This window comes from Macaca nemestrina, chromosome 1 (genome assembly GCF_043159975.1).
Source record: "Macaca nemestrina isolate mMacNem1 chromosome 1, mMacNem.hap1, whole genome shotgun sequence".
Taxonomy (NCBI): domain Eukaryota; kingdom Metazoa; phylum Chordata; class Mammalia; order Primates; family Cercopithecidae; genus Macaca; species Macaca nemestrina.
The window spans coordinates 31,846,425-31,873,489 of record NC_092125.1 but is presented as its reverse complement, the minus strand read 5'-3'; the positions used below and the strand labels follow the sequence as shown (position 1 = coordinate 31,873,489).

Sequence of the window (27,065 nt, the reverse complement as noted above, 5' to 3'; positions counted from 1 at the left end):
CGGTGGCTCACGCCTGTAATCCCAGCACTTTGGGAGACCGAGGCGGGTGGATCACGAGGTCAGGAGATCGAGACCATCCTGGCTAACACGGTGAAACCCCATGTCTACTAAAAATACAAAAAATTAGCTGGGCGTGGTGGTGGGCGCCTGTAGTTCCAGCTACTCAGGAGGCTGAGGCAGGAGAATGGTATGAACCTGGGAGGAGAAGCCGGGATCACCCCACTGCATTCCAGCCTGGGCTACAAAGTAAGACTCCGTCTGGGGGGTGGGGTGGGGGGGGAAGAAATTACATTATCTAGGTTGCTTGTAATGGAAGTTGAGTTACTTGCTTCACCTAAACAAGGAAGTTGGCATGTTTGCCTAGCAACAGTCGCTAAAACCTTCTGTTGTGGAAGGTTCCCTAGGAGTGAGAAGAAGGGAGGAGGAGGAAAAGCAGGAGGAGCAGATTAATCTGTTTTTCCTAGCAGGGTACAGAGGCCTGGTTTGAGGAGGGAAAGGCTTTAAGAGATCCCTTTAGATTGGCACATGCTAACCTAAATCCCCCTGTGGTAGCTAGAAATTCACTCTCTGTAGGACTAGGGTTACTATTTAGTAGGCTGAAAAGACGATTACAGATTAAACCCAGTTCAAAGGCAGCAAATTCCAATCAATAGAAAGACATCAATAGGTCTTCTAAACAGAAGCTGAGATTTCAGGAGCAGGAGGGTGTTAACAACTAAAAAGAATTCTTCTCTGCCAAGAGTTTAGGAAGGTGTGTGATATTTCTTTAAAATAATACAAAAATACTATCTGTGATAGCGATTCCAATGTATCAAGTTAAAGGCAGAAGTGCTTCTCTTGGGGTACTGTGATGTAAACAGTGAAGAAAGGACAGAAAAACATAATCTCTGCTCTCTTGGTCAAGTCCTGAAGCAAAAAAGGTGATGCTGCCGAGTAGAGAGTATTAAATGGTTGTTTATTTGGGGACTCTCTCTCTCTCTCTCTTCTCTTCTAGATGATTTATTTTGAAATCAGTACTGTATGGTGTTACGATAATCCCATTTCTTCCCCCTCTCAAAAGCTAAAGAGGGTTTGGCTAAAATGAATTGTCTGAAGGGACCTCTCATTCCCCAAAACCAAAACGGCACCTTTTCCACAAGGGACAAGAAACTTTTAAAGAGTAGCAAGGTTAGATTTCAGGAGCTCTTCGACGAGCCACATCTTTTCCTGTCGTCCCCAAATAGCTCTTATTGTTCACACAGCCCAGGAGAGACGTTTTGGAGTAGCGTGTCCGGGCCTTTGGGCTGTTTCACAGCCTTAGGAGGCTGAACTCCAAGAGGGGTGACGAGGACAAAGCTGATGAGATCCAGAACCTAGATAATATGGAAGAAGACAAATGGGGTGGGGGACAAGACGTGAAAAAGAAACCAGAGTTGGGGGACAACGGCTGAGAAAGCCAAAAGAGTAGACGTATTGCGGGGTTCGATGGAAACGACAGAAATTCCTCCAATTTACTCTCGCCATCTGGCCACTGGCCCGCTGAGCCCAAAGGCGCCGGTGCTGGAGGGCAGGCCGGACGGAGGGACCGGTTCCTCTGCTCAGGGAGTGTGAGACTTTGGGTCGCGGCGGAGAGCGTCGCCGGCCTCCCTCCCGGGCGTTGGTGGCCGGTGACTCAGAGCTTTGCTCCCGCGCCCGCCCCGCCCCTCCGCCCGCCCCGCCTTCTGAGGGAGGATCCTCGCCCTCGTCTCCGCCCCAGTCTCCGGGGCGGGCCGGAGCCTGAGGAAGAGGAAGGGGACGAGGACAACGAGCGACTGGGCGGCGGAGGACGAGGAGGAGGAAGAGGAGGCAGACCAACAAGATGGCCCCTGCTGCAGGAGCAGCCTCAGCAGCAGCAGGTGGGAGGCCGGAGGCGGTGCTGGCGGTGGCGGCGGCAGCCGTGGCCCGGCGGCCTGGGACAGAATCAGAGTCAACGGTGGCAGCGGCGGCGGCGGCGGCTGCCGCGGCGGTGGCGACGGCCGCGGGGACTCGGAGCTGAGAGGAGCTGCTGCTCGGACCAGCGCGGTGAGCGAGCGGCGGGCGGCGACTTGGGGAGCGGGGCTGCCGCGGCCGGGGCCTCCGTCGGGAACAATAGGCAGCTGTGGTCGGGAAGGATTTGTCCTCGCCCGCCCTCTGCTCCCCGCCGCAGCGGCCGCCCGGCCGGCCCCAGGCTCCTCAGGGCCCCCGCCGGCTGCTCTGGGGCTTGTCAGTGGCCGGCGTCCTTTAGGCCTCAGGCCTCTGCATGCCGCCTGGAGGGCCTGTAGGGGTAGGTAGGCCGAGAGGAGGGCGAAGGGAGGCTCGGACTAGAGGGAGGGGGCGAAAGGGCTGCCTGGCTCCTCTGGTGCTGCCAGGGCCTGGGCCAGTCGGGGAGTGCGCACGGGAACTGCTTTTTGGACCCCTCCTCTGTGGGGGTGGGGGAGGGCGAAGGCGTCTGTAAACAGGCGCCGCCTCTGACTCCCAGCACCTTAGGGCTGCTCCCTCCCCCAGCCCCTGAAGCGCTCCCCCTCTTTGGCCAAGAGGGGTTCACGGTGTCTGTTTCCCTGAAGCCCCTGGAGACCTAGCCTGTGGTCTTCTCCCTCCTGGCGGTGGGAAAATTGTGTGTGTGCAGGTGTCTTAAAAAAAAAAAAAAACTGAAATGCAACAAAAACATACAAAATGTGGTTATCGATAAAGGATGGAATGGTAAGGGATGCGCCTCTCTAAACATCTCTAAGCATCAGTTCTGTAAACATCAGTTATGCCCGCGTCCCAGTTGAAAGTGAATTGAAACAAGAGCTCTTTTGGAACAGTAATAATACTACTCTTGACATATCAGAATAGCCCATGAAACTGGAGACAAACACTTACTTTCAACGCGGAGACAAATTGTAATGTTTAAAGAGAACTTTTTTTCCAGCTAGGCGTTTTAAATTACTAACATGCAGTATAAGAAGCAACATTAACTAGCGTAAAGTGGACCTCAGGAAGCACTTCTAAAGGAGACACAGAGGTGGTTCATCTCCAGCCATAGAGCTTCTTGTGCCTTGTCTCCTGTTTCAGTAATTTGTCCCTAAATTGTTCAAGACCAGTCTTTTCTCTGAGTTAGAAAATTGATTTCATTTTTGTTTGTTCTTGTTTTGTTTTGTTTTGTTTTTGAGACGGAGTCTTGCCCTGTCACCCAGGCTGGAGTGTGTGGCGCAATCTCGGCTCACTGCAGCCTCCATCTCCCGGATTCAAGCGATTCCCCTGCCTCACCCTCCGGAGTAGGTGGGATTACAGGCGCCCGCCACCACGCCTGGCTGATTTTTGTATTTTTAGTAGAGACGGGGTTTTCACCATGTTGGCCGGGCTGGTCTGGAACTCCTGACCTCAAGTCATCTGCCCGCCTCGGCCTCCTAAATTGCTGGGATTACAGGCCTGAGCCTTAAACTTAATTTTTCAAGGCTTCTACCACATTTTCTTATAAGTGAGGGAAAAGGTAGATTTAAGTTATTTCTAAAGTACTTTCTACCTAGGTATGCAGAAATTTATATTAAAATTGCTTGGATACATCCAAGGAAATTGCTTTTCACTTGTTAACATTCAACTGTAAGGCCTAAGGGTTATAGGTTGTGTTCTTAAGGAAGACTGACCTGTGCTGAAAAGATGCCAGTTAATGTCTTTCACCTCTTTTAAGGGCACATTTCTAAGTAGAATTGGTCTAAGTCTGTTATAATTAAAAACATTTTCAGGTTACATGAAGTCTAGTAAGCAGCACTAGTCTACCTCTTAGTTCTTCCACAACGATTGATACTGAATAGACTAGCAATTGAATAAACATAGAGGTTGAATTATCTTGGTTAGGATTTGAAGTATAGTGAGTGAATATCAATACTGACTTTCATTTTATGCCTAGCATAAATAATGTTGGAGATGTTTTGATTTTTTGAGTGATGGAGAAAGAACAACTTTCTGTGGCTCCTGATGTTGTGACTTTTTTGCAAACATTTCAGAAAAGACACCGTTTTTCAGATGCTCAGATCTGTGATTTTTTTTTTCTGTGCTAAATTTTGTTAGGTCAGCACAGATTCCAAGTCCATGTTATAATGATAGTTAAATTTATGTTTGGCCCTAAACCTATTAGAACAATTGTAGTAATTGATAGCTTGTAAGTTTTAAGTGGTTCATGTACTGTGTTATGAAAAAAAATCTCACCGTGTTATGTCAAGGGCAGATTTACCTCATATTTACTATCATTTTCCTGAAAATAAGTATTTTTAAGTGGTAAGGTTTTGTATTTGAGATTGGTTATTGACCCAGCAATTTATGGGCTTAGTCTGGGTCCTTATTTGTTTAATAGGAAAAAATTTAGGGAATTGTTTTTATTCATTTTATGTCAAAACAGTTTTAAGATGTGATCCCTCAATTGTCCCGTCTTCAGTGTCAATACTTATTACTTAAGTTCAGATTTTCTCAAGTAATAAAAATTTACTTCTAAGAAGTTTTGGGACCAGAGCTTAAGAATTAGATTTATATTTTCTTAGTAATATTAAAAATTAATACATGCTTGATTTATTTGAAGAAATTAAAAAGGGTAATTTTGTACACAATAATACAAATTTAGTTTTTCAGAACATATTTGTTGAATGAATAAAAATATTTAATCTTCCTCATTATGCTGCAGTATTAGTTCTGTTGTCCTCATTTTTTCATATGAAGAATCTGAAGCTAGGAGTAGCTACATAATGCGCAAAAAGATCACATAATTAATAGGTAAAAGAGCTTACTCAGACCCAGGTCTTGTTACACAAATTAGATTCTTTGCCACTACCACATGTGTCACAGTTAAACTTTGCAGCATCTTCTGTGTCAACAGATTCCTTTTTTTGCCTGTGAACTTACCCTATTATCATTATTTGTATCCTGTCAGATATCTACTTGTAAGAACAAGAAAGTATTTGTTCATGTGAATCACAAAAGAAACACTTAACTTTTTGTTTTTAGCATATCTGAATGCTATAAAATATAAAAACTCATACTGTTTACATAGGACAGATTTATCATACTGCTATAATTGTTTTCATGGTTAATTTGTTATATAGGCAATTACTAAATTGTGCCTTTTAAATACTTTATAAATTTTTAAAAATAACTAAAGATATTCAGTGATGTTAAAGTTGGGTCAGCTAATATTTGAAGTTCTTAATTTATACATTTTTTTTCTTTAAGCCATGGATAATTTAGAATTCTGCAGTATTTTTCATCTCCAGATCTTAGGACTTGAAATGGATTTTGATGGGTCTAATCAGTCCACTCTTGTATATATCTTGAAAGTGGTCAGCATCCAACAAAGTGAGGAATAAACTGATAAATGATCCGTGTTTGGTGAACACCTCGGATCAGGATGTTCCTTGGCAGGGTATTCTGACCTGGTTTAGCTTTGGCCCTGTCTGTGCTCAGGGTTCAGGTATTCTTCAGGATTGGGTTCAGAGGGATTAAAATTCTCAGATTGGCCTGTATCAGAACAGTCACAGATTTCAGTCAGCCTTTTCCCAGAACCTTCTCCAAGATTTTTTCTTTTGTGTAATCCTGGAATCTAGGCTGGATTTAGAGGTTATGATAAAATATTAGTTTTGTCAGGCATTTATACAAAGGAGTTTTTCTTAGTACAGTGTTTCTTAAGGTAGATTCCTTCTATTTTTGAAGTGTGATGTTTACCAATCTGAAGTAATGTTGCCCTATATCCCTAAGATAATTAACTTTAGCATATTTATTTCTGTCCATTTTTGGTCGCGATTGTGCCTGTTTACTTCTTATGTAATACTCTTGGTTGCTTTTTGTTTGTTAGGTACTTCTTATTAGTTTATAATGTTTTCCTGATTGAGGTTTGGGGAAGTAATTTTTCTCAAATTTAAAGTCAGCTATTTACAGATGTATGTCAGAGCAATATTATTTTGATAATTATCAAGCATTTTAGCAATGCTGTATGTGTATATGTATGAATGAATGACAGAGTCACTCATGGTCTGTCATCCAGGGTGGAGTGCAGTGGCACTGTCATAACTCACTTAAGCCTCAAACTCCTTTGTTTAAGTGATATGCCCGCCTTACCTGGCTAATTTTTTAAATTTTTATTATTTTTATAGAGATAGCATTTTGCTGTGTTGCCCAGGGTGGTCTCAAACTCCTGGGCACAAGTGATCCTCCCACCTCTGCCTCCCAAAGTGCTGAGATTACAGGCATAGCAATGTTTTAAACTGACATTGGTATACCTTCATTGATTATTACTGTGCACATGTGGTAATAATTTAACTTATAATTGCATTTTATCTAAAAAATTTCCAATATCTAAATAGCATTTGAACATGATAGCAGTTTTTTTTTGTTTTTTGTTTTTTGTTTTTTTTGAGGAAGGAAAGAGTTCTAAAGGGGTCAGTTTTATCTATAGATTAACATAATTTTTTTATTGAGGTTAAGTCCCATGACATAAAATTAACCATTTTAAAGTAAACAGTTTAGGTGGCACTTTGTACATTCACAATGTTGTTCCAAAACATGTTCATTACCCCCAAAGGAAACAGTGTACTTGTTAAGCAGTTACTCTGTATTCCCCTCTTCCCTAATCCCTAGCAAACGCCATTCTGCTTTCTGTCTCTAATTTGAGTCAACATCGAGGAAGAGTGCTCTGTACAATTGAAATTGCAGAAAAAACTTTGGGATGTGATTGTTAGGAATAAAAAACCACCTAATTCTTTGCATGCTTCTGTAAGTACAGTAAGCATGCTGCCGAGGACTCTATGGAAGAAAAGTTGAGAATCATAGAAGTTTGCAGTTTGTTTTCATCACCCCAGAGGGTTTTGCTCAAACTCTTAGACTCATTTGTATTTCTTCACTGGGTTGTGAGAACTAAAATTTAATGTTCTATACAAATGTGAACAACTAATACTTACTTAGTCTCCTATCTAGAACTTGTTTGCCTTTTAGGTTTTCCTAATGTGTAGAAGAAACTAGAAACATTCACAAAGGATTTATTTGAAGTTACACTGGGAAATGATTTTTAGAATTAGGTTGAAACTCTTTGATCCCTGTGAATCTAACTTTATGACTATTTTATTCATCTAATCTTTGAGAATATTTAGTTTTGACTTGCCTGACACTCTGCTTTTAATCCCTTGTTAAATAAGTGTTAGAAACCTTGATCTTGGCCCTATACCTGACACTCTGCTTTTAATCCCTTGTTAAATAAGTGTTAGAAACCTTGATCTTGGCCCTCTACCTGGTCACCTCTGAAAACATGAATACTGTTACAAAGGCAATTGTTTAGTAAGCTTTTTTGGATTGTTTTAATTGGCTGACTGAGGGAGACAAAATTAGTTTTTTTTGTGTGTTTTTTTTTCTTTCTAGAATAAAGAATAATAAACTTGGACTTTTAGAGTTACTGCTAAGATTGACATTTCCATTTGGAGCTTTGGAAATATATTGTTACCTTAAATTCAAAAATGGTACTGTAATTGAATTGAAATCTTAAAATTTATGAGAAACAAAACTCACTTTATCTTCTTAGTAAAGATTTCTAATGGGGTTACAGGGAGCTCTAAGTAGAAAAAAATAATTTAAAATTTTGATACTAATCTCCCCTCCTTAGGGAAAATTTTATTAATATACATAATTATAATTTAGTTACAAGAGCAACTTAAGTTGAGTGCAGTGACTCAAGCCTGTAATCCTAGCACTTTGGGAGGCCAAGGCAGGAGGATCTCTTGAAGCCAGGAATTCCAGACCAGCCTGGGCAAGAGAGTGAAACCCTACCTGGAAAAAAAAAAAAAAAAAAAAAGTGATAAGGAAAAGGATTATATCAGAATATTTAGAACTCTGTAATAAAATTTCTGGTTTTCTGTAATAATTTTTTTCAGGAAAATGTCAACTTTTTGTAAATACATGTTTCTATGTTTTTATATATACCTCATTAATTTTTCAGAGTAACATTTAGTAGAAGGCTAATGTACTCAATTAATACATTTAAATTATAAAAATACTTTTTTTTTTTTTTTTTTTTGCGGGTGGACAGAGTCTCACTCTGTCATCTAGCCTGGAGTGCAATGGCACTATCTCGGCTCACTGCAACCTCTGCCTCCTGGGTTCAAGCAATTCTTGTGTCTCCAGCCTCCCAAGTAGCTGGGATTACAGGCTCCCGCCACCATGCCTGGCCAAATTTTGTATTTTCAGTACAAACGGGGTTTCACCATGTTGGCCAGGCTGGTCTTGTAACTCCTGACCTCAGGTGATCCACCCGCCACAGCCTTCCGGAGTGCTGAGATTACAGGCATGAGCCACTGCACCTGGCCGAACTTTTATCTTGAAGCAGATAGTATTAACAAATACAAAAATAAAAATAATGTCTTTAAATGAGGTGATGTTTAGAGCTATATCCATGAAAAATATGGGATAGGCTAGGAGGTGGTGACTCATACCTGTAATCCCACCACTTTGGAAGGCCAAGGTGGCAGGGTCACTTGCTAAGAGTTCCAGACCAGCCTGGCCAACATAGTGAGACCCCACCTGTATTAAAACATATATGTATGAAAAATATGAGGCCAGGCATGGTGGCTCACGCCTGTAATCCCAGAACTTTGGGAGGCCGAGGCGGGTAAATCACAAGGTCAGGAGTTGAAGACCAGCCCAGCCAAGATGGTGAAATCCCGTCTCTACTAAAAATACAAAAAAATTAGCCGGGCGTGGTGGCGGGTGCCTGTAATCCCAGCCACTCAGGAGGCTGTGGCAGAGAACTGCTTGAACCTGGGAGGTGGAGGTTGCAGTGAGCTGAGATCACACCACTGCACTCCAGCCTGGGCGACACAGTGAGACTTTTCTCAAAAAAAAAAACAAAAACAAAAAAACGAAAAAGGTGTAGTCGAAAACTTTTGAATGAAACAGAATCACTAAATTCTTAGCTTTATTATAGAACAGTATTTAATTTATCCAGGTCTCAGCTTAGATTAAGAAGTAGGCCAAAAAAAAAAAAAAAAGGCCTGTAATTGTCAGAAAAATTAATGAACTAAATCATCTGCACTTACACATTGGTTTAGAAGTTCTCTTGCTTTGTACATAATTCAAGGAATTTGATTATCTATTTTCTCATCCCACAGCAGATTAAAAGGTGCAAATTAGATGTTGGAGTAGAGCCATATAGGTAGGATGGAGGGCCAGCTGGGTGGCAGGAAAAAAAGTCACATTAGCCTGAGGCTGTTTAAAATAGGGACAGCAGTTACCTATACAACACCTCATTAGACTCTGAGTATATCATTAATTGTTATGTTGTGTTATATATAGAGTATTGCTCCTTGATGGAAAATTCACTGTGGGAAAATTATGTTTGTAATTTTGGGAATCATAAACATATATACAGTAGAGTGGTGTATATTAGAATATAGACTTTGGTAAAAAAAAAAAAAAAGAACATAGACTTTGGAGGCCAGTATATCTAGATTCTCATCTTTTATGACTTAAGCTTTATAATTCCTCATCTCTAAAAACAGAAATGGTAATACCTTTCTCTAAAGGTTGTACGGAAATGTAAATGATAATATCTTTAGTATAGTACCTGACACCTTTAATAAATGTTATTTTCCTCCTTAAATTCTGTTTAACAAAAATAATTTTAGAAAGATACTCATCCAGAATATTTTTAATCGAGTTCTACTGTAAAATGTTAATATAGAAGCTACGTATAAAACCTTATATAGTTTAGAGTTAACTGTATGTGTACTTTTGGGAATAGTAGTCAGAAATGAAGGAATTCTTCATATACCATTCTCATTTTCTTCCCACATCAGTCTATTTATATGGGCCTCTGCTGTTCAATACCAGCCACTAACTACGTGTGGCTATGTAAATTTGAGTTTTTTGAAAGATTTTATTTTTTTAGAACAGTTTTGGATTTACAGAAAAATTGCACAAAAAAATACACAGTGCCCATCTATACTCTCCCCCACAGTTTCCTCTGTTAATATCTTGCATTAGTGTGATGTGTTGGTTATCACTGATGAACCAGTGTTGATACATTATTAACTAAAGTCCATAGTTCACATTAGGATTCACCCTTTGTGTTGGACAGTTCTATGGGGTTTGCCAAATGCATAATATTATATATCCACTATTCTAGAATTGTGCAGAATGGTTTCACTGACCTAAAAATGTCCCATGTTCTACTTACTCATCTCTACCTCCTTCCTCTGAACCCCTGGCTACCACTGATCTTTTTACAGTCATAGTTTTACCTTTTCAGAATGTCATCTGGTTGGAATCATAGTATATAGTCCTTTCAGACTGGCATAGTTCACTTAACAATATGCATTTAGGTCCCTTCGTGAATATCTTCTTTTGTTTTTGTTTTTGTTTAAAATAGAAATTGATCTTGAACTCCTGGGCTTAGGCAGTGCTCCTCCCTTGGCCTCCCAAAAGTGCTGGGATTATATAGGCGTGAGCCACCGTGCCTAGACCTCTTTATGTCTTTTCATGGCTTCATAGTTTATTTCTTTTTACCGCTTAATAATATTCCACTGTGGCCGGGCACGATGGCTCACGCCTGTAATCCTAGCACTTTGGGAGGCCAGGGATCATGAGGTCAGGAGATCAAGACCATCCTGGCCAACATGGTGAAACCCTGTCTCTACTAAAAATACAAAAATTAGACAGGCGTGGTGATGTGAACCTGTAGTCCCAGCTGCTTGGGAGGCTGAGGCAGGAGAATCGTTTGAACCTGGGAGGCAGAGGTTGCAGTGAGCTGAGATCGCGCCACCGCACTCCAGCCTGGCGACAGAGTGAGACTATGTCTCAAAAACAAAACAAAAACAAACAAACAAAAAATATATATATAAAATAATAATAATATTCCATTGTATGGATACATTTAAATTTTATTTAAAATTTAATTCCTCCGTCTCACCAACGTATTTCAAGGGCTCAATAGCCACATGTACCTAATGGCTACCATATTGGAGAGCACCGATATATATGATTCCCCCAAGGTTCAATTCTCCACTTCCATTCACTCTCTTAGAGAACTTTCCTGTTTACATGATCTCAATTTTTCCTCAAGCCTACATTTTCAATGCATTATCTATTTTGTTTTGTTGCTTGTACTATCAGCAACCCTCAATTGGATATTTAAAATCCTTTACTCCCCCTAAGAACCATCCTTTTCAAGTGTTGTCCATTATAGCATGGTTTCCCAGGTTTTCCATCACAGCATCATCTCTTTTTAGTCTGCTCTTCTTTTTTTTTAATTTATTTTTTATATTTTTATTTTGTTTTTGATCCTTCTTTTTTTTTTTAATTTATTTTATGTGGCAGCATTCTATAATAGTCTGATCTTTTTTGTCCTTAAAATCTGGAGTCATCTTTTTGTTTTTTATTTTCCTCTAAACCTTTTGAATATTCAGGAGAGGTGTGCAGATCTCAGCACTAATAAATGGCAGAGTTGGTATTAGAATCTAGATCTCCTTATTCTAGTCCTTTTTTTTTTTTTTTTTTTTTTTTGAGACGGAGTCTCGCTCTGTAGCCCGGGCTGGAGTGCAGTGGCCGGATCTCAGCTCACTGCAAGCTCCGCCTCCCAGGTTTACGCCATTCTCCTGCCTCAGCCTCCCGAGTAGCTGGGACTACAGGCGCCCGCCACCTCGCCCGGCTAGTTTTTTGTATTTTTTAGTAGAGACGGGGTTTCACGGTGTTCACCAGGATGGTCTCGATCTCCTGACCTCGTGATCCGCCCGTCTCGGCCTCCCAAAGTGCTGGGATTACAGGCTTGAGCCACCGCGCCCGGCCTAGTTCTTTTTTTTTTTTTTTTTGAGATAGAGTCTCACTCTGTCGCCCAGGCTGGAGTGCAGTGGCGCGATCTCGGCTCACTGCAAGCTCCACCTCCTGGGTCCATGCCATTCTCCTGCCTCAGCCTCCCAAGTAGCTGGGACTACGGGCGCCTGCCACCACACCCGGCTAATTTTTTGTGTGTGTGTATGTGTGTGTGTGTGTGTGTGTAGCAGAGACGGGATTTCACCATGTTAGCCAGCATGGTCTTGATCTCCTGACCTCGTGATCTGCCTGCCTTGGCCTCCCAAAGTGCTGGTATTACAGGTGTGAGCCACCACGCCCAGCTCTCGTTCTTTCTCGGGAACACCACTAGTTGGGGCTACTTTTAGAAGTTATTTTGAAGAGGATATTGGAGACTGATTATGTATTATGTGATTTTAAATATCTTTATAAGTCTATAGAAACTATAGCTGTAGATTTCAAACATATTATTTATAATTCTTTAAACAATTAGAAACTAAAATGAGGAAATTTATCCTAATCAGCTAAATAGCTGATTCTCTCGATGAAAAAATATTTGTCCCTTCATATGTTACCTATTTTATTTTTTGAGACAGAGTCTCACTGTGTTGCCCAGGCTAGAGTGTAGTAGAGGGATCAGGGCTCACTGCAGCCTTGACCTCCCAGGCTCACCTCAGACTACCCCTCAGACTACCCCTGCCATCTCATCCCCACCTGGTAGCTGGGGCTACAGGTGCATGCCAGCACACCCCACTAATTTTTGTATTTTTTGTAGAGACGGAGTCTCGCGGTGTTGCCCAGGCTGGTCTCGAACTTCTGGGCTCAAGCTATCTGTCTGCCTCAGTCTCCCAAACTGCTGGGATTAGTCATGAGCCACTGTAGCTGGCTGTGGCCCATTTTAGGTGACAAAAACTAATTTTCTTTTTTTTTTTTTTTGAGACGGAGTCTGGCTCTGTCGCCCAGGCTGGAGTGCAGTGGCCGGATCTCAGCTCACTGCAAGCTCCGCCTTCCGGGTTTACGCCATTCTCCAGCCTCAGCCTCCCGAGTAGCTGGGACTACAGGCGCCTGCCATCTCGCCCAGCTAGTTTTTTGTATTTTTTTGGTAGAGACAGGGTTTCATCGGGTTAACCAGGATGGTCTCGGTCTCCTGACCTCATGATTCGCCCGTCTTGGCCTCCCAAAGTGCTGAGATTACAGGCTTGAACCACCGCGCCCGGCCTAAAAACTAATTTTCAATGTTAATACGAATTGGTTGTTGAAGGTGAATAGAATTAAACTGAACATTATTGGCATCCTAAATCCTTTATTGACTGTAATTTACCTTTGGATTCTATTCAAACTACACTTTGATCTCTAGAACCCGGATTGGTTACTATATGAACTTGTATCTTCCTAAACTCATCACGTTAGGAATTTTCACAGCTTGAAAAATGGAGGTCCTCATATCAGTCTCTTGATTTTCTTTTGAGGTAAGCTGTCCCTCTGTGCTTAGTCCTTGGCTAAAAATAATCATACTGCTTATGGTCTTGATTTAACTTTTCTGTATGCTGGTTACACTGGCTCAAAAGTCCATTTTTGTGGAGACATTCTTTTAAAGAGTAGTAGTCTTCCACATTCAAGTACTGTACTTGAAATTTAAAAAAAAAAAAAAAAAAAACCTGGATTTCAGCTTTCATTTAGAAATGCTTTCCCTGTAATTACTACTTTTAAATCCCGTATTTTATATGTCAATTTTTACATTAATTGTCCCATTCATAGCAGTTTTTGAATGGTTTTTGTTAAAACTGTCAGTCTTCTTTGCTTGAATCTAGCTTCTCATTAAGTTTATCAAAAACTTTAAAAAGTAAATGTAAGACTCTTCGTATAGTGTTTTTTAAATTGAGTTATGGATTATTTGGATTTATTCATTATCTGAGTTAGTTTTTTCAGAAATGTCTTATTTTGTAGGTCTGTGGTTGATGAAAACCTGTTCATGAGGGCACAAAAGACTCTTCCAGTTTATTATTTCTATCACTATTGAATAGAATTTGATGGGATTTTGAAGTAATAAAATTCTTAGAATAGAAAATAGGATGGTAAATCTCTTTAAATACATATGAGTAATTAGAATATCATAAGGCTAGTACAGATAATATTCTTACAAAGGCATCCATAAATAATGAAGTAGCAGCACCTATTCCCCTGATGATTGACATTCATTAATTAATCCATTGAACCCAGAGGTGTTTTTTTTTTTTTTTTTGAGACGGAGTCTCGCTCTGTCGCCCAGGCTGGAGTGCAGTGGCCAGATCTCAGCTCACTGCAAGCTCCGCCTCCCGGGTTCCCGCCATTCTCCTGCCTCAGCCTCCTGAGTAGCTGGGACCACAGGCGCCGCCACCTCGCCCGGCTAATTTTTTGTGTTTTTAGTAGAGACGGGGTTTCGCCGTGTTAGCCAGGATGGTCTCGATCTCCTGACCTTGTGATCCGCCCGTCTCGGCCTCCCAAAGTGCTGGGATTACAGGCTTGAGCCACCGCGCCCGGCCTGAACCCAGAGTTTTAAGATGAAAAGCTTTAAGTACCTTCTTCCCCTCATGAGTAATCGCTCCTCAGTGAACATATTATATGCTTATTGCCATTTGAATATCCTTTTCTGTTCAAGTGTATCATCCTTTTTAAAAATTGAGTTGTCATAGAAGAATTTGATGTAGGTAAGTGACTGTCAGCTGTGAGGAAGGTAAAGGAAGGCAAGAACTATCCTGAGGACAGAGATCAGTTAAATGGTCGCTGTGTGGCCAGGTGTGATGGCTCACAATACCAGCACTTTGGGAGGCCAAGGCAGGAGGATAGCTTGAGTCTAGGAGTTTGCAACCAGCCTGGGCAACATTGTGAGACCCTGTCTATAAAAAAAATTTTAAAAACAGCCAGGCATGGTGGTGCATACCGGTGGTCCAGCTATTGGGGAGACTGAGGTGGGAGGATTGCTTGAGCCTGGGAGGTCGAGGCTGCAGTGAGCTCTGATCATGCTACTGCATTCTAGCCTGGATGACAGAGTGAGACCCTGTCTCAAAAATTAAGAAAAGAAAAAAAGGTTGCTGTGTGATCTAGGTGATGAGACTGTATTCTGTATGAGAGCAAGGACTTTATTTCATTCAGGACTGTATCAGTTTCTGGGACACTGTCTGACACATAGTAGATGCTCAATAAGTAGTTTTTGAATGAATGACTAAGGGTCTCAATCAAGAAAGCGGAGATGAAAAGGAATTATAGATACAAGAGGTAATTTATTATTATCATTTTATTTCTTTTTAATTTTTGTGGGTACACAGTAGATATGTATATTTATGGAAGATTATTTTTTAATGGAAGGAAGAAGTGAGGAAATCTGGCATGATTACCAGAAATGTACATTGTCTAGTGGTACCACTAAAGAAAGATTACAGAAGGAATCACCAGCTCAAAAATAAGAATAAATTTAGTTGCCACATGACCAGCATATTACCTAACATCTCTGTTACAGTGTTCTCAGCTTTAAAATTAATAATGAGACCAGACAGACTCATTGCGAGGATGAAGTTTATGCATGTGATCCACATAAAAGACTTCCTGGCACATTGAGTGTACTCAAAAATAATTAAAGATAGAAACAAGCATCTGTTTGTTTGTTTGTTTTTGAGACTGAGTCTTGCTCTGTGGCCGAGGCTATAGTGCAGTGGCACGATCTCAGCTCACTGCAACCTCCATCTCCCGGGTTCAAGTGATTCTCGTGCCTCAGCCCCCCAAGTAGCTGGGACTACAGATGCGTGCCACCATACCCAGCTAATTTTTTGTGTTTTTAGTAGAGATGGGTTCACCATGTTGGCCAGGCTGGTCTTGAACTCCTAACCTCAAGTGGTCTGCCTGCCTTGGCCTCCCAAAGTGCCAAGATTACAGACATGAGCCACCATGCCTGGCCCACTTAAGGAGCTAATATTTAGGAGCTAATATTTCAGTAGCAATGGGTATACACTGTAACAAAATAAATATAAAACATAGATGTTGGATGATGAGAAGTATTGTTGAGAAAAATTAATCAGGAAAGAGATGGGAAGCATGCAGTTTAACATGTGGTTTGATAGCAGAGGGCTGGGGAGGGATTGAGATTGGGGTATCTATTTGAAATAAGGTGATCAGGAAGGCCTTCTCTGAAGGAATTAATATATTAATGCCTGTAGAGAAATGGGGAGAAGGTTCAGGGTTGGAGGAAGAGTAGGACAAACTATATTCTTAACCAGGGTCCCTGTTTTTACCAAGCGATAAATAGACTTAACTGTTAATTGTGCAATCCACAGTAGTTAGACTTATCTCAGCTTTTCATTTCCTCTTCCCTATGACATACACATTATACAAACCTAAGCATGAATTTAATCCCTGAAAGATCATCATTACATATTTTGGAGGAAGTGTCTTATATTTGATTCTGATACAGCAGCAGGCAGTCAGTAGGTTCTCTAACATTCGCAGCTACTGGGGAATCAGCAAAACATCTTTTTTTTTTTTTTCGAGACAAAGTCTCACTCTGTTGCCCAGGCTGGAGTGCAGTGGTGCAATCTTGGCTCACTGCAACCTCCGCCTCCTGGGTTTGAGTGATTCTCCTGCCTCAGCTTCCCAAGTAGCTGGGATTACAGGCACCCGCCACCACGCCTGACTAATTTTTGTATTTTTATTAGAGATGGGGTTTCGCCGTGTTGGCCAGGCTGGTCTCAAACTCCTGACTTCAGGTGATCTGCCGGCCTTGGCCTCCCAAAGTACTGGGATTACAGGTGTGAGCCACTGCACCCGGCCAAAACATCCCCTTTTACAATTATTTCCTGTTTCAAGCCACTTTATATAAAGATAAAATAATAATACAGTATAAACAAGATACATTGTAGCTATAGGATTCTGTGTTGGGAGTTCATGTAGCAATTTTTTCATTCTTTTAAACTCTTCAAAATGGAATTTTGTTTGCAATAATAGTTGAGAAATAATTCTAAAATGGAAAATGAATCAGCTCCTCCTCTTCCTCTTTCTCTTCTTCCTCCTCCTCCCCTCCCCTCTTCTTCTGCTTCTTCCTCTGCTGCTGCTTCTGCTTCTGCTTCCTTCTTTCTTCTTTTCCAAGCACTGACTGTTTTTCAAGTATCTGCAATTAAGTCTCCGTGACATTGTTTTCTGAAAATAGTTTGAATTCTAGGAGGCATATTTCAAAACAGAACAAAGTAATGAAATGTCCTTAAGACCTAAGAGATTATTAGGAAAGTACATTTTTAAAATATTGGTATTATTGCTATTATTGTTAAATATACTAGGTTTTTAATACAAATAAAATTTCTAGGTCAAAATATATAATTAGGTATCTACCTATTGTGAATACATCTACATGTTTCTAGAATCAGTCAGAACATGATGGCAGCCACCAAATGCCACAAGGAAGTCTAAAGCACAGGATCCTTGGGAAAAAGAAATAGAAGCAAGTAATAGGAGCAGGAAGCAAGTAATAAGAGACTATTAGTTTGTGACACATACTCTGTGTGATGCATACATTGTTACGTTTTCTTGAGTAAAGAGGAGATTTTTGTTGTCTAGTTTTGTTATTGACACCCATTTTTGTTCCTTCCAGTTCAACATGAGAAATCTGCTGCATTCAAAATCTACAAGTCATCACTGCTCCAAAAATAAGTTCATAAAGTGTAGCTTCCTAACTGTGATCATTTTACCTGGAATGCTTTGTAACAGTTTAACATGTAGTAAATGCTGGGAAAAACAAAATCTAACAAAAATAATATTGTGTGGGCTGGACGCAGTGGCTCACACCTGACATCCTGCTGATCTGGGAGGCTGAGGTAGGAGGATCACTTGAGGTCAGGAGTTTGAGATCAGCCTGGGCAATATAGCCCATGTCTACAAAAAGTGTAAAAAGTAGCCAGGCATGGTGGCCCATGCTCATAGTCCAGCTCCTCAGGAGGCTGAGGTGGGAGGGTCGTTTGAACCCACGAGTTCGAGGCTGCAGTGAACCATGATCATGCCACTGCACTCCAGCCTCGGTGATAAAGCAAGACCCTGACTCAAATAATAGCAACAACAACAACAACATTGTGTGAAAGAAGCCAAGTACAAAAGAATGCATACTGATAATTCCATTATATAGAATTTTAAACCAGGCAAAACTAACCTATTGTGTTAGGAGTTAGGATAGTAGTGATATTTGGGGAAGAATAAAGGAGTAATCATTGGGAGGGATGATGAGGGGGCCTTTTGAGATGCTGGTAATGTCTTAAGTATGCAGGTATGCTCACTTTGTGATAATGCATTGAACTGAGCACTCTTGATCTGTATGTATGTTATACTTCATCTTAAAATATCAGTAAGGTGTCTTAAGATATATAAATCATTTTGTTTTAGTTCCCTTCTCATTTCTCAGTGAAATATTTTAATAAAATATTCAAAACAAAGTTATCCTTGTGGTTCTCTTCAAAAGAAATACAGTAGTTGCTGCTACAACCGGATTTTTTCTTTTTAATAAACAAGTAGGTTTAAACAGTTCCAGAGTTCCTACTTAAAACCAGTCATGCTCAGATTAAACCCAAAATAGGCATCATTTAATTTATATCTTTAATTGTGGCTGACTAATAAAATAATTATTAAAAAGTATGATAAAAAGTTACAAGTGCTCAAAGTTGGAAGACATGGTGTTATGGTAGAAAAAGTACAGGTTTTGGAGTCAGATAGATGTGGGTTCAAATTATGACTAAATCACTAAGTTAGTTGAATAACTGAGTTTTCTTTCCTTCCTTCATCAGTAAAGTAGAGGTAATAATATCTATGTCAGAAGGTTATTGGAAAGATTAAATGAGTTAGTGTTTGGCAAGCAAACGCACAGTTTTGAGATAGAGAAAATATTTGGGGAGTATATGAAGATAGTTGTAGGTGGGTAAAAAGTATAACTTGCTGAAAATGACTAACCTTAGCTAGTGATGGTAAAGAACAGTATGTATGTATGTATGTATGTATGTATGTATTTATTTATTTATTTATGAGACGCAGTTTTGCTCTTGTTCCCCAGGCTGGAGCGCAGTAGCATAGTTTCAGGTCACTGCGGCCTCTACCTCCTGGGTTCAAGCAGTTCTCTTGCCTCAGCCTCCTAAGTAGCAGGGATTACAGGCACCCACCACTACATCTGGCTAACTTACTGTAGTTTTAGTAGAGATAGGGTTTTGTCATGTTGGCCAGGCTGGTCTCGATCTCCTGACCTCAGGTAATCCACCTGCCTTTGCCTTCCAAAGTGCTGGGATTACAGGCATGAGCCACCGCACCCGGCCATGAATGGTCTTTAGATTGTCACCAGCAAGGACTGACAACATCTAACTTGGAAACACATGAAACTTTATCAGTATTAAGAGTTAATAATGCTGCTTTGGCACATCAACATAGAGGACTGTTGCATGGATCACAACTTAAGTATGTTGAGTGGGATTATGATAAATTTTAGATAGGTTTAAATTAAGCACAAATGGTACATATTTTTAAGTCAAAAGAGGTTCATTGCCCATGTTGTGCTTTGAAAATGTATCATTTTGCTTTTTTGTTACTGATAATTTATGATGCAGGATTGAGGAGCCAAATGTTGTGTTTGTGAAGGTGTGTCAGTATCTTAATGATTTTTAGAGCCTAAAAACATAAATATGCTCTGTCAAAAAGGTTATAATTCAATTGAGAGAACCTTTCAAATTTCTATGTCAATATTACATGTTTTCTCAAAAGACTATGAAATTTATATATGTAAAACTATCTTAATTATATAATCACCAGATTATTATTAAATAACAAACCACTCTAAAATTTAGCTGCTTAAAGCAACCATTTTATTCGCTTACAATTCTGTGAGTCAGCAATTTGGACTGAGTTTAGTTTGGTAGTTCTGCTGGTCTCCCCTGAGGCCACTTGTGTAGCTGCAGTCATCTGACAGCTCAAATTAGGACTGGTTTTAGGGATCTGAGATATTATAAAACAGCTTTTCTTTGTTTCATGTACTCTTGTCCTCAGACAAGCTAGTTCAAGCTTCCTGCAAAGTCTCTTGAGACCTAGGCTCTGAAACTCTCCCAGTATCATCACTTCTGTTGCATGCGACTGTTGAAAGTAAGTCAGGGCCACCCACGTTGAAGAATGGGGGAAATAGACCCAATGTCACTATTTTCTCTATGGTTTTTAATACTTAGGAAGCTGTCCTGTATATGTTAGCAAATCTATCAAGCTGGAGTATTCATGTGTTCTCTAATAGTGGCCTCCCGAGTACCTGGGATTACAAGCACCCTCCACCATGTCTGGCTAATTTTTGTATTTTTAGTAGAGACGGGGTTTCACCACGTTGGCCAGGCTGGTCTCGAACTCTTCTGACCTCAGGTAATCTGTCACTTCAGCTTCCCAAAGTGTTGGGATTACAGGCATAAGCCACCATGCCTGGCAATTCCCCATGCTTTTATCACAGTAATTGGTATGTTACTCAGTCACTGACAAAGAGAACAAAAGGTTTGGTGGGGAGGAGATGAACTTGGATGACTTAGTAGTCAACTGGTTATATGGCCCTGGCACTCAGAAGAGAAGTCTGAACTTGAGAGAGACATTTGGAGGTCAGCAGGATCTAGTTGGTTGTTGAAAACATAAAAACAGATGAAATTACTCAGGGAAACTCTCTAGGGAAGAGAATTGAGAAAGGAATTCTAAGAACCGCCACTATTCCAAGTATGGATAGAGAAGAAGAAGCCCTCAATAGATATGGGCAAGGAGTGGCCTGCCAATTATTGGACAGTATGTTATATAGAAGCCAGAAAAGGGCAACTTTTGTAGGAGTAACTTTAATATTATTAAATGCTGTATAGAAAGAAGTAAAATAAGAATTGAGATATGACTCTTGAATTTCATAAAGTTCTTAATGTGCCTGTTAAGAGTTATTTCAAAATAGTGGTGGATGGAAACAGGGACAAGGATTGAATGACTCTTTTTTAGATAAGACAAGTTAGAGACAAATTTCTTTCAGCTCCTGAACAAACATTGAAGCATGCTAGTGGGAAAAGAACTAATAATGAAGGACAAGTTGAAAAAACAGAATATTAGTGCTACCCTCTAAAATGTCTTAATTTCATCATATTCCTTAGGATTCTGTAGGATAGTATTTAACAACCTGAAACATACATTTATTAGGCACAGGTTAGATTTTCTTTTTATTGTGGTTATTTGTCCCTGCATTCCAAATTATTATTTGCCAGTCAGATTTGTGTGTCTCAAAATAACTTATGGAGACAACAGGAGTAAACTTCCTTTATAAAAATGAACCATTATTGCAGCAAGAGGACTGATTTCAAAAGATGACCTGGAGAACTATTTAGTCTTATTAAAGTATTTGGCCTCATCTTCAAAATTTATTCATGAATCTTTCATTTTGGGACTGAAATATCTTTCTGATTTAGAAAAGAAGCTTAATTAAGAAGGAGATGTCAACTTTTACCTCCCCTGCCCCCAACAGCAACAAAAAAAATAATTTCATAAATTTGTGATTAATTTAAAAGCAGTTAAGGTAATGAATAAACTATTTTGTAAAATTTTTTGACGGTAATGAGTAAACTGAAATGCTCAATGTATACTAAAAATACTTCTGATCTTAGTAATCAGTTTTATTACATCCTTAGTGTTTGTACTAACACTAAATTGGTGATTATATATTTATTTACTTGACAGTATAGTATATGTAATATTCAACAGAGTGTTAATGCAAAAACTGAAAAAATTAAAACATTTTGCTTTTTTGCTTAATTGGTAAATTTTCCTTGCTACTTCCTTTAAAGATGATGCTTTTGGCTGGGCGTGGTGGCTCACGCCTATATAATCCCTGCACTTTGGGAGGCTGCGGCTGATCATTTGAGGCTAGGAGTTTGAGACCTGGCCAACGTGGTGAAACCCCGTCTCTACTAAAAATACAAAAATTAGCCAGGCATGGTGGTGCACACCTGTAATCCCAGCTACTCTGCACAAGAATGGCTTGAACCTAGGAGGTGGAGGTTGCAGTGAGCCAAGATCGTACCACTGCACTCCAGCTTGGGCAACAGAATGAGAATCTGTCTCAAAAACACAAAAACAGAAAAAGATGATGCCTTTGAGTCTGGTCACATCATTCTGCCACCTCTTTGATAACTACTGGGGGCTAACACCCTCTTTAGTGTAGCACATTTATATGTAATGCATAACTTGAACCTGGAGATTCAAACTATATACATAAAGTTAAAGACTGTCTTATTTTCTCAGGCACTCTGTTTCAAACTCAGGTCAAGCGGCTTCTCCATGAATGATTTTGTCCTTTCTTACTACTTCTTCTCCTAAATCTGGCAGTAGGTTGGAGATAGAAATTTTTCTTTTTGCCTCTGAACGCTGAAAAAGTAAGCAACCTGAACTAACCCCTTGAACTTTCCTCAGCCTTTCTTTATCAACTTCTATTTTTCAAGCTATTTTTCCCTCTAACTCAGAAGCCCTTCTCTTTATGCCTGTCCCAAGTATTTACCATTTGTACTAACATAATCATATTAAATTATTTATATCCAGGATGTTGTATATATAGGGTTACAATTCAGTCCATACATTTTGGGAAGAGGTATTTTTACAATCAAAACTGGGTCGGTCTTCACAAGATATTACTGCTGGAAAAACCTTGAGCCTCCTCAAATTTTAGACTCTATTTCCACTGTAAATTAGTTGATGCTCTGCTGAGGATTAAAAAATTAAGTGTTATAATAGGCCTTCATTAGTTTTCTTCTTTGTGTTTTTGTCTCCTGCTTCTAGCTTCATTTTTCAAGACAGTGAAACATTTTCTCTTCTCTGATATGGCCCTACATGCTGGTTGCTATGGAAATGTTCCAGAGCAATGAAAAATTAAGTTAAGGTCAAGAATAATGAGTTAAAATCTCATCTCATGGGACATGGTGGGAAGAGAGCCAAGATTTTCTTCTTACAATATGGTTTTTTTGATAAAACATTTTTCACAGGCCAACTTATACTTCAAATATGTAAGACCTGGTGTTAATCCTAGCTCAACAGTTTATTGATTTGGGGCCGTTACTTGATGCTGCCAAACCTCGAGTTATCATCTGTAAAATGGGCATAGTAATGCCTCAGAGGAGTGCCTGGCTCAGAGTAGATACTTGAATTTTAATTTCCATTTTTCTCTCTCTGAATCAGGAACATATAAAACGAACCTATAATAGAGGAGATGGTAATAAATGTGTGATACATTTAAATGAAATCTTCACAGCAATGTAATTTAGCTATTTAATAGGGCTATTGCTGTGCTCATAGAACAGATTTGAATAGTTTCTATGTTTCTACATTATTACTTAACATTTTTGAAAACTAAGACTATTAAAAAGCCCTTAATGACTATTTTAACAGCTTTATTGAAGTGTAATTTACATACCATAAAATTCACTTATTTTAAATACACAAATGATTTTTAGTAAATTTACAGAGTTGTGCAACCATTACTACAATCCAATTTTAAGGCATTTCTGTCACTCCCAAGAGCTCCCTTGCCATAATTACTATAAACTTTTATTCGTGAGGTGGCACAAATTAGAGAGTTTAAAAGTACCAGCTTGGGAGTTTGGCTGGCCTGAGTTTGAGTCTTAATCCTGCCATTTTCTAGCTTTGTGACTTGGGTACTTTGGTTTCCTTATCTTTAAAGTGGGGATAATAACTACATTACAGTGTTACTGTGAACATTAATTAGATACTGTATATAGCTCACTGAAAGTTTAGTGTCCTAGTTTTTGCTTCACAGATGTTGGTTATTGGTGGTAGTTCACATTGTGGACATTTAAATAAGAGAAACATCTGAAAACGCCTAGCACAGTGACTGACACATGATTGATTTTTAGAAAACAAAGCTGTTTTACATCTTTCCAGATGCATCGTGTCATCACAATTTTGTCTGTAGTAGCTCATTGGTAATGTTTTAATCATACTTAAACATCAGTGCTCACAATATGTAGTTATTTGTTATTTTGCAGAGGCATGCATTTGAATTTAATAGCTAAGGGAGCTGTAAGACTTGTAGTTCGGTATCTACAAAGTAGTCACTTAGCTGGTGGACCCAGGCAGTAGTCTTGTTGTTTATAATTCCTATCTTTCTTTCTCTCTTCTTTTTTTTTTTTGAGACCGAGTTTTGCTCTTAATGCCCAGGCTGGAGTGCAGTGGCGTGATCTTGGCTCACCGCAACCTCCGCCTCCCAGGTTCAAGCGATTCTCCTCCCTCGGCCTCGCAAGTAGCGGGGATTACAGGCATGCGCCACCATGCCCTGCTAATTTTTTTATTTTTAGTAGAGACAGGATTTCTCTATGTTGGTCAGGCTGGTCTCAAACTCCCGACCTCAGGTGATCTGCCAGCCTCAGCCTTCCAAAGTGCTGGGTTTACAGGCGTGAGCCACAGCGCCCAGCATTTTTTTTTTTTTTTTTTCAGAGATGGGGTTTCACTCTGTTGCCCAGGCTGGAGTGCAGTGGTGCAGTCATAGCTCACTGAAACCTTGAACTCCTGGGATCAAGCGTACCTCCCACCTCAGCCTCCTGAATAGCTGGGACTACAAGTACTTGCCACCACACTCTGCTCATTTTTTATTTTGCTTATAGAGACAAGGTCTTGCCTTGTTGGCCAGGTTGATCTCAATCTCCTGGTCTCAAGTGATCCTCCCACCTCAGCCACCCAAAAGTGCTGTGATTGTAGGCGTGAACCACAGCACCCAGCCAAAATAATTTTTTTTTATTTTGATATTAAGATCTTTATTTCTTTCTTAAGAAAAAAAAAACTGAGTAAAGTCAAATGGTAATATTATTGATAAAAGTTTAGAGATTTAAGAAAGTGATGGTTCTTAACCAGAATTTAGACATTTGGATAAATTAATAGTGGAATGTCAAATGTGATATTCTGTACTGTAGCTTCTTCAGTCAATGCCATGAACAAGGCATATAACCAAATAAAGCAGTCTTTTCAGTGTTTTCTATGAGCACTCTTTAGTGGCGTAAAAATGTGTATATATAATTGGGGAAATTATATGGTATTTTTGAACTTGGGTCTTAGGTCAGACCCTTGAACTGATTGCTGTTTAATTGTCATGAATATTCTGTATTATCAATTATCAACAGTAAAATCTCTGATTGTCATTTTTGTAGGAAAAGAGGAGTCCTTATTTAAACTGATGGAGAAACTAATCATTGCTTTCATACTTGAGCAGCAGTGTCACTCTTTTTGATCATTTTGGAAATAAAGAGGGCTCATCATTTGTCTTCTGTTTCAGTTAGGAAGGTTCCAGTAGAAATACTCCTAATTAATTAGATTTGACCTGGCCCCCAACAGTTTATCTGCAGGCTTTGAATGCATGTGCTTTGATTAGTAGAATTATTTACAGCTATTTTTGTTTAGTGGCCTTTTTTAGTTTGCTGACATACCGTGTTCTGAGGAAGTTCAAAAAATCTGGATGTTGGTATATTAATAATTTTATTTCATATGTTTACTTTTGACTGAAAGAATACTTATTATATTTACTAAATCATGTCTTTTGTGGTTTAGATACATGTTGTGGTTGAAGAGTATATAAACTGTCTTCAAGAAGCTTGGAGAATGGTTGGAAGAATGAGTTTAGAGAAAGATACTTAAAGAATGAGGAAATGGAAATTCTTCTTAGATCTACTGTCTACAATTAACTGACACTTTGAGTCTCTAAAAAATCTTTGCCTTGTGATTTTTTAAGTCCTGAAATAGGGTCATCTAAGAGTGACCTTTTGTTATTAATCATCAAATTTCCCAAAGTCAAGCTTTAAGAATATTATTTTCCCCTTGGTCTCTCAAACCTGTGTTTATGGTCAAAATAATGCTTTTATTTTTAATGAAGAACTGATTGCTGATATTCCTATTTTTATCATATCAAGTTGTTTATAGTTGTGTCAAAGAACTATTTTACTAGAAAATTTAAGAGATTAACAACTACATACCTTACTTTACAAAGTTAATACAGGTGGAAGTGATAAACAAAATTAATAAAGGAATGCTAATTCTTTGAAGGGATAAGTTACAGACTATTTTAAGATTCTTAAATTTCGAAAAGAACTAATAAGTTTTCATGATTTGGCTGTCTAAATATGTAAAAGAAGATTAATAAGGACAAATGTTTTGAATTGTTTTAGAGTGATTATCTTAAGAAGCTTAAATTGTACTCTAAGTGTACTCTAGCTTTGTGTTACTCTTTCTTTTTTTTTTTTTTTTTTTTTTTTTTGAGACGGAGTCTCGCTCTGTCACCCAGGCTGGAGTGCAGTGGCCGGATCTCAGCTCACTGCAAGCTCCGCCTCCCGGGTTCACGCCATTCTCCTGCCTCAGCCTCCCGAGTAGCTGGGACTACAGGCGCCCGCCACCTCGCCCGGCTAGTTTTTTGTATTTTTTAGTAGAGACGGGGTTTCACCGTGTTAACCAGGATGGTCTCGATCTCCTGACCTCGTGATCCACCCGTCTCGGCCTCCCAAAGTGCTGGGATTACAGGCTTGAGCCACCGTGCCCGGCCTACTCTTTCAATTTATTTGTACTTATATAAGTAATTCATGATTACATACATTTTGTAAGTTGCCCAACTGTATAACTGCCATTAAGATTTTTGTTTTGTTTTGTTTTGTTTTGTTTTACGCAGGATCTCGCTCCGTTGCCCAGGCTGGAGTGCAGTGGAGCAAACTTGACTTGCTACAGCTCTGACCTCCTGGGCTCAGGCAATCTCTTTCCTCAGCCTCCATATAGCTCCATATGGGACTAAAGGTGCCCATGTCCAGCTAAATTTTTTATTTTTCTCTAGAGATGGGCCCTCACTTTATTGCCCAGGCTGGTCTCAAACTCCCGGGCTCAAGAGATCCACCTGTCTCCACCTCCCAGAGTGCTGGGATTAGAAGTGTGAACCACTATGCCTGGCAGTGCTGTTAAGTTTTGTTACCCAAAAAAATCCAGAGTTCCTTTGCCTATCAAGTAACAAATGACTCCACAAGAACACATATCTTGATCAATAGATGTTTTATTACTTGTCACAAGTAAGGAGAGCACTGGGCATATTCTCCAAAGCAGTGGCTCTCTGAGGGAAAGTGAGAGGAGGATTTTATGGGGCGATGGAGAGGGAAGAGAGGGTATGTCACTGCATATAGAGGAGGGGTCCCAGTGGTGCACATACAGTGAGTCTTTATGCCTGGCTGTAGGTCACATGCTATGGT

General features: G+C 39.8%; 1 protein-coding gene across 4 annotated transcripts in view; it reads left to right on the top strand.

Moving 5' to 3' along the window:
* Positions 1–1,903: 1,903 nt before the first annotated feature.
* The window catches only part of LOC105484449 (ring finger and CCCH-type domains 1), a 91,078-nt gene continuing 65,916 nt past the window's right edge, over positions 1,904–27,065 (top strand). For all 4 annotated transcript variants that reach the window (XM_011746058.3, XM_024793655.2, XM_011746056.3 and 1 more), the window contains exon 1: positions 1,904–2,040. The gene's annotated coding sequence lies outside the window, so the exon portion shown is untranslated. The remainder of the gene's footprint in view (positions 2,041–27,065) is intronic.